Genomic DNA, 8,135 nt, shown 5'->3' on the forward strand with positions numbered 1-8,135 from the left:
CCACTATAAACAAATTAGAGATACACTTTAAGCATGTCATAAACCACTCCTGGCTTAAATTTATGCAGTCTTAATAGCATTGCATTCAGAAAAAACTTCCAAGTGAGATAAACGCAGTTTGAAAATAAGACTTTTGCTCTCCTGGAAACAAAATATGTTCTTTTGTCACTACTAAATAATGAGAATATTAGTTCAAAACATCAGGAAACATTTCATAGGACTAGGAGAAGGATTTAGTAAAAAAGAGCATATAATGGCACTTTTTTCTGTCTGGGGAAGAACCACCTGGGAGAAGCCATACCACGCCAGAGACCAGCATGTGGCCCTAGCTGTCACTTCTGTCTTTCCATCCTAGGAATGGGAGCCATGGACAAGCCATGTGACAGAAACAAGAGCCTGTTTCTTAAAATAGGGTCAGTGACCTGAATGCAGGAGCCGCTGGAGCTTGAAGCTTTGTTTTATTAATAAGTCTTCATGCATTTACTTGAGGATTAGCATAGGCTGCCAGCTTTATCAGTGTTAATTTAGAGTACCTTGAGGTATTGAGGACAGAGCTGTCTGCTGCTCATACAGTGTCAGCACACCACCCCTGCTCCCCTGCTGCTCAAGATTAAGAGACCATTAGAGCAAAGTGAGTACTTCAGATACACACTGCTTGCTACATCTTTGCACTGTGACACAGCACAGGGGAAAGAGAACATGCCAGAGGCAGCACTTGCAGGTTATTTTGCAGCCAGAGGACGGCTGGGGCTGTGAGGCTGAACAAGCAGCAATCCCTGTGTGCTGCTGTTCCCCCAAAGCAAATCTGACGCCTCCACAAGAGAGCACAACTTTCCAACAGCACGGAGGCCCCCAGGCCTCAGTACCTGAAGCATCACATCTTTAAAGCACAGGACTCAAAAAAATAGAACACGAGATATGGCCTCTAGGCTGGGGTACAGAGGCTCAGCGGCCACTCCTGCAGCTCACCCCACTTTGGGCTGCCTAAACACCTCTTGCCAAAGCCAGTTCAGCAAGCCTGGAGGGGCACTCACTCCCCTTCTATCCTACCTGTACTTTCAGAGGATCTTCTGCCATGGCAAAGGTTTCTGTGCTGCAGCAATCAACATGCAGAAACCATCTTGGGGGTGGAAGGTACTGCAGCACAGTCTGCTTACAGCCTCAACTAATCAGCTGTAGCTGTAACAACATAGCAATTAACGCCTCCCTAGCTGAGCAGTTAATTGTTCTCTACTTCAGATGGACACCTGGACATAGATTTGCTAGAAGAACTGCACCTCTCTAGTCATTACCTAAATCCAAAGGCCCTGAATCTAGGATCACCACCCACACTAGCAAACATCTTCTCCTGACTGAACCCAGGCAGCAGGTCAGGTGTTAGTAAAAAGTCTACAGCAAACCTCTGACACTATTTAAGCAGCTCATACACCTGCGGAGTCTAACTACCTAGTCTTAATCTAAAGCACCTGTCTGGCACAGGCCAGAAATACAGTCGGGGGTCTTCAAGCAGAAGGACTGGGAACTGTGACCAGATCAGAGGGACAATTTGGGCTCTGGGAATGACTGAGCATCCACAGAGGCCTCTTCATGCCAGACCTGAAAGAGCAACTGTACTCTTGTGTTTGTCCACTGACCATTTCCTCTGGGATGCAATTATGAGATGAGAACAAATTAAATTCAGAGGCAGCTGCACCAACTGCACAGCAACACTGACGCCCTATCATAAAATAGAAGACACAAATCTCTAGAAAGTCACAACAGGAGAATCTAATGAAATAGTAGCTATGGATTGTCCAACCAAGTTTCTTTAGACCCAAGCCTCCCTTGATCCAAGAGGTTGTTTTGCCAACACTGACGAAAAGAATGAAAGGCTGCCTTGGGTGAGGTACATTTCTTGGCTGAAAACCACAGTCCCAAAACCACCAGAGTTTTACCTCAGGCATCCACATAGTTTGGGATCTCTCCTACAAGAGCTGTGCTCCCCACTGATCTCTGTCAGATGCTACAGCCCTCTCAGATCAGTAGCCCTTTATCAGATCTCAGTTACAACCAGCTGCAACTGTTTTCTCAGTTCCTTTGAATGGAAAGAGGTTTGAGAGGACCTACCTGATCCCTCACACTGTCAGGTTGGAGGTGGTAGTCACAGCATGTGAGGGACAGCAGCTTCAGCCAGTACCACAGCATCTGGAAAAAACTCATGAGATAAAGTTATAAACCAGGAAACATTTTCCCATGGTGAGGTACCTTCTTGGCTGGTCACACCCAGGGCCAGCATATCTGGGCTGCCTACTTCCTAAGGACTTTATACAAGATGGTGACATGTCACTTGTAGATTTTGGCATGTGTCAGTCAGAGAAATTGCTTCTAGAGGCGTGATTGTGACTGTGTACTGATCATATAAGTGAGGAAAAATCTACTGATTTACTGTTTGTGTCTAAGACAAAAGCTCCCTTGAAAAAACAGCTTGTGACCTATGGAAAGAATATGTTATGCAGTCAGTGCTGGTTAGCCTGCTCCTTTGCAGGAGGGGGCTGCTCCCAAAAGAAATGAATCAGCAGGTACTTACCAGTGTTCTGTACAGGCTGGTGGGACTGTAGATACCTGCCTCCATCAGTGCCTGAACAATGGAAATGAGAAGTCACACAGACACTGAACTTCTCCAGGAGCAGCTGTTGCAGAGATGTACAGAGCACTAAGGCACAAGCCCTCTGACCACGTAAGGAAGATGGTTGTGGTCCTGAAAAACAGCTGGCCAACAAACCAGGTACTGTATGGGGCTGGGACCCAAGTTAATACAGGTTCTGAATTGCAGTTGGCTCCACTTTGTCTGGCTCAGGACACAGGCCCACACCCAACCACATCACCATGCCCTGGGAGAGTGCCCATTGACTAGCGTAGTGACAGTGGCTGATGCTCAGCAGCAAATAAAGCCCTCTCAGGGGCAAGCTTCCCATTAATCGTTTCTTTGAAACAATCAATCAATCCCCACTTCTGTCTAGGAGGGCTGCCATGAAATCCAGCAAAAGAGTAAGATGATTGCTCTCATGCTACCTTGTGTGACTCATGTGCCGGTTTGGCACTCAACAGAGAGAAAGGAGCACAGCAGTACAGGGAAGATAATTACTCTTTTGTGAGTCGGTGCCTGGTTTCAATGTGTTTAAGTGTTGTTTAAATGTCTAGTTCTTGGCCATTGTATTCAATCTTATTTTTATTAGGGTTTTAAAACTTTTACAGCATGGAAAAGTTTGTACCTCAATGGGAGCTTTCATGATGCAGTGAAAAATACAACCATAAAAGACAAAAGTACAGGTTGCTCCCTGGCATTTACCTAGAGTGCTCTTCTCCTGCCTCATTAATTGTATAAGCATTCAGGTTTAGAGAAATCATTGTGATTTATACTAAATCAGTAAAGCAAGCAAGCTAAAATGTAAACATGCCAAAGCCACCCTTCCACCATGCAGAGAAAAAACTGGTTGCTTGAGGAAGGGACAGCTGGCAAGGCCACCAGACCTGGGCTATTTTACTGACAAACATCTCACTGGACATGTACCAAGGGGAGCTGTGGGTAGGGATATGACCAAAAAAATGCTGTGGGCAGGAGTACTGCCACTCAGAGCCTGGGATGTCTACTGACCCGTGGATCCAGGTGTGCAATATCCTGTCTTGGGTGCACTTGATCAAGTGGTTCAAATCTGAGGAAGGAAAAAGGCCAGCCGGTTTTGCTTTGTGGGTTATGTTTCTATGGGATGCTGCTCCTTAAAGAGCACAGCTGCATCGCTGCCAGGCAAACACGCCCATCCACCAGGGCTCAAGTTTGTTCTCTATGGGTGGCCATTCTATATTCTCTAAAAAACATCCAAAAAACCCCTTAACCCCCCACAAAAAAAAAAAAAAATTAGCAACAGGCACATAAGTACTTCCACATTTTCCTCTTGCTTGTTCTGCATAAACAGCAGAATTTTATTTTTCTCTCTGCCATGTGCATTTTTAACCAGCTGTTTATCATTCCTGTTTTAGAAAACATTGCTTGGAAAAAAAGAGGGTGCAAAGAGACTTTGTTTTTATTGATGGAGAAATACATTATCAGGTGTGGTTCACAGGGCTAGTCTCCCTGCTCCACCAAGAAGGACATTTCAAGACTTTGCAGATTTGTTTTCATATTTCCTTTGACCAAATAGGTCACTAAGATTGATACATATTGATGAGGTCCATCCAGCCCACTATCCACTATTCCCTGGGAAGGACAGCAATGAATCTTAGGAAATAAGGAAGAGCACACCTGTAAGAAATCCTACCTGTTCAGCTTCCTCATATGTGGGTTGCTGTTCCTGTTCCTGTTTGCTTCCAATGGGCAGTCAATTCAACACCACTTCTAAGCAGGGAAAGTAGATTTCAGAAATAAAATTGTTCAGCACTCTTGAGCACAGACTTCCTTCCTCTCCCCCTCAACCCCTTTTTACAAAAAAAAGCTCATCTTAAAGGGAGCAGGGTCTTCACCTTTCTTAGCTAGAGGACACAGGTGGGTTCCTCTGCACCACAGGTCGGGAGTGCTGGGTAGCACTGACAGGATCTGCAAAGAACTATGAGGATACCACAAAGTCAGTTTTACTGAGTTTCACTCTGCATTACTCTCTGATAATACCTATTTTCTCTATTTCTAAAAGCAGGATGGGATAACAATGCCATAATTACCTTGGAAGAGTATCAAAAAGCTTAATTAAGTAATATTTGTTAAGCACAGGAGGATCCTTGAGTACTGTGAGTGCTTCTGTGGCTTTACTTTGTCCAGTGGTGGTCGTTCACAAAAGTACTGAAATGAAGGGCAGAATTTAAAAATCACTATTTTCACAGACCTCAGCATCCCCTAAACCCGCTTGTCTGAGCCTGCTCTGAGGTAGTTAATATTTGCCAGGTGTTGAAATGCTCAGACACATTTCTCCCCAAGGTATTTAGAACTGCAATCTGCGGAGGCAAATGTAAGGGACATACTAGGAAACACACTAGAGTTCTTCCTGTGATCTTGTGATTCTTTCCCTTAACATTTTTGCACAGTTTCAAACCAATGATTAACTCTGCATTTGCAAAATCAGGGCTATAAATGAGCGGGGGAACTTGCTAGATGTGCTCTTGCACTCACGGTTTGGGCTAAGCCGGCTCCTGTGTTGCTCTGGCGCTGATGTGGACTGGGAGTGCGCAGGGCAGAAAGCGTGCTGTTACTACAAGCAAAAGCCAGGAGAAACTTTAGCTGCAGAGAGACTAAAGACTGGGTCTTTTTACCTCCACAGTAATTGATCAGCCAGATTAGGCAAGGCTGGAGTCAGCTGCCTGTGCAGTGGGCTGGCTGCCCACAGGGCACAGGCCTCCCCGAGGTGCAAGATACTCAGATGACATTCTGCAGGGTCCCTTCAAGACAAGCAAGAACAAGGATCCTCAGGGGGAAGAGGAGGGGACTTTTGTGAAACAATCTCTCCAACACAACCAAGAAAACACCCAAAATAAAACAACAACAACAACAACAACAACAAATCAGGCAGGACAATAAGACCTACCGCAGATCTTGAAATGGTGGTGGCTGTGGTGGATCACCATGGGTGGAAGTGGGGGGAAGCCTCCAGGGGCAGCAGGGCATTGAGCCAGTGGTGTGGCATGGGTGGGGGGTAACAGGGTAGGGGGTAACAGGAGTCAGCAGAGCAGAAAGCTGAAAGCCCATCCACCATGGGTTTAACCACCATGAGTGGTTTACACCCTCTGTTGATGCTGACTGTGGTGGCCTTGCAGCCTCCAGGACGCTGAGCACCACAGAGGGGTGACACACACAGTGTGTCACCAGGGCACCATGGTTTGCTCACCAGCTGATCTCAGCTCTCAGCAGGTGCTAAAATATGGGGAGCAGCAGTATGCATGATAAAGCTCAGTGTTTTTCCACTTGTGTTCAGCCACACTGGAGCTCAGCTTCTGTGTTAGGCCCCTGCATGCAATGGGTGGTACTCAAATAAAATTGCTCACAGGAGAAAATTCTACTAGGTGAGGGTAAGAGTGGCAGAATGAGGTTCTTAACAATCTTGATAGAGTCTGTAAGCAGTCTAAAGAGAAGCCTAATTCAGATGCCTCGGTATGCAGCCTTTTTGATTACACCCACAAACCACCCACAACCTCCAAATTGCTATTCTTTAGAAACACCCTGCAGCATTTTCTGGTTTCCAATATACAGCAGTGCTCTAGGCTTAGCTGCTGGATTTGTGCATGCACATGCAAAAATAACTAATGGAGAGCTTGATCAGACAGCAGGATCTTTTCTCAAATGGCACATTTTAGTAATAAAGGAAATGTATTCTGTTATCCTGCTAGCATGGAATAATGAAACCATAGCTTTCCCTTCCCAGCTTTTTTCCCCTTCCTCTCCTTTGAGTCTTGTAAGGCAGAAATGATCCTTGGCTTGTAGGCTGCAGCAGCCCACAGGAGCTTTAAGAATAGTGTCAGAAACCCACAAAGCCGCACTGTTAATTGGGGACTGGATCATTGGTGACGTGTTGGAGAGCAGTGCTGTCATTCCAAAGCAGCAAGATACCCTGCGGGTGCCAAAGCTTGACATTTCTGTGCAGAGGGAGAAGGGTCCCATGCTGCTGAGACATGTTAGTTTGGCAGCTTTGTCAAGCACACCATAGTCTGGGAGATCAAATCCTTCTTCCTGCAGGTCTGTGCCCATAATCTCTGTCCCTCCACACCTCTGAGAGGTGGAGCTGTCACAAGGACCAGTGAACATGTTGTTTCCATGTTTTCCTTGCAAGACATGCGTGCTGTTATTCAAATCCCTGTCTTGACACTGCTGCCTGTGTTGCCCAGCTGCTGTAACTCCCAGAGCAGAAGGCTAAAGAAAACAAGATGAGGCTGATATTTAGGCTGCCCTGTGAATTTCTGGTTTATTTCTTGGGAACCTGGGGTTTTGTTTTAATTGCAATCTCAATTTAAAACACAGGACAGTAGGTGATTGAAGGGGAAAAAGAAAACTGCAACTTATTTTCTTCCCTTTCTTGCCATTCAGTGTGGTGTAAGAACGAAGTCTTCCCAGAGAGCTTCTGTAATCATAAATAAATCTAAAAGGGACAAGAAAATAAAAGTCCTGCTCCTCCTAACACTCTTGGCTTTTACATACATTTTAAAAATATTTCAGTGTTCTTCTCGTGTTCTTATTAATTTCAGACCTCCATATTACCTCTTGTAACCACCATCCACACACAGATCTAATAAGGCAGAAGACTCCAGAATCTGCAAAGCATTAAAACCCTTGGGATATCAGAGGTAGAGAAGCATTGCTGGTAAGGAGTCGGCTTACGTTGTAATGTCAGAAGCAACTGGGGAGGTATAACTACACATTTATTGGCCTTTTCATCAAAGGAAACTGATAGCATGAAATGCAACTTGTACTCTGTAATGCAAACTCATCAAAACAAGAGCACAGGAAGCTCATCGACTTAAGCTAACTCTCAAATGAAGCTCCCTCCAAGGCTGCCCCTCAGACTTCTGCCTCCTTGGTTCCCAGCTCTTCGAAAAGAGCGTCTGTAGTGGTTTGGTCCAAAATACTCATTACTGTTTATCTGCTGTGAGATAAGAATTTGGAGAAATGCAAAGCAGGCACCAAACTTCAAAGAAGATAAAGAAGTTTATTAACAGACCTAAAAGAAGGGAAAAAAAATTATACCACCTTCAGAACTCTCCTCCTCCCCCCACCTTCCTCCCTTCTCCCACTGACAATGTAAAAAGACAACCCTTAAGATGTTCAGTCTGTTTACCACTTCCATAATAACCTTGTTCAGTCCATTTAGAAAGAGAAGTCTCTTCCTGCTCGTGCTATGAAAACAGTATCACAACGACCCAGCCGCCCACTTCCAAATTAGGAAGAGGTCTCTCTGCTCGCATGCGAGTCCCTTCCCCCAACTTGCAGCTTTTCCCGCAACTGCTTTCGAGGGTCCACTCTTGAAGTTTTTTTTTGGGGTACAATTTTAAGGTCGAGCCGTTCAGAAACAAAAACAGAGGCCCTTCTCCTTCCCTTGGAGCAAAAGGTCTTCCTCATCTTCATCGTTAGGACTATCTCTGGGAGCATCTCTAGGAACTGAGGTTTTCTCCTTTCCCATTTG

This window comes from Corvus kubaryi, unplaced genomic scaffold (genome assembly GCF_017639235.1).
Source record: "Corvus kubaryi isolate FWS band 111438036 unplaced genomic scaffold, C.kubaryi_AGA036_p1.0 71, whole genome shotgun sequence".
NCBI classification, from domain to species: Eukaryota; Metazoa; Chordata; class Aves; order Passeriformes; family Corvidae; genus Corvus; species Corvus kubaryi.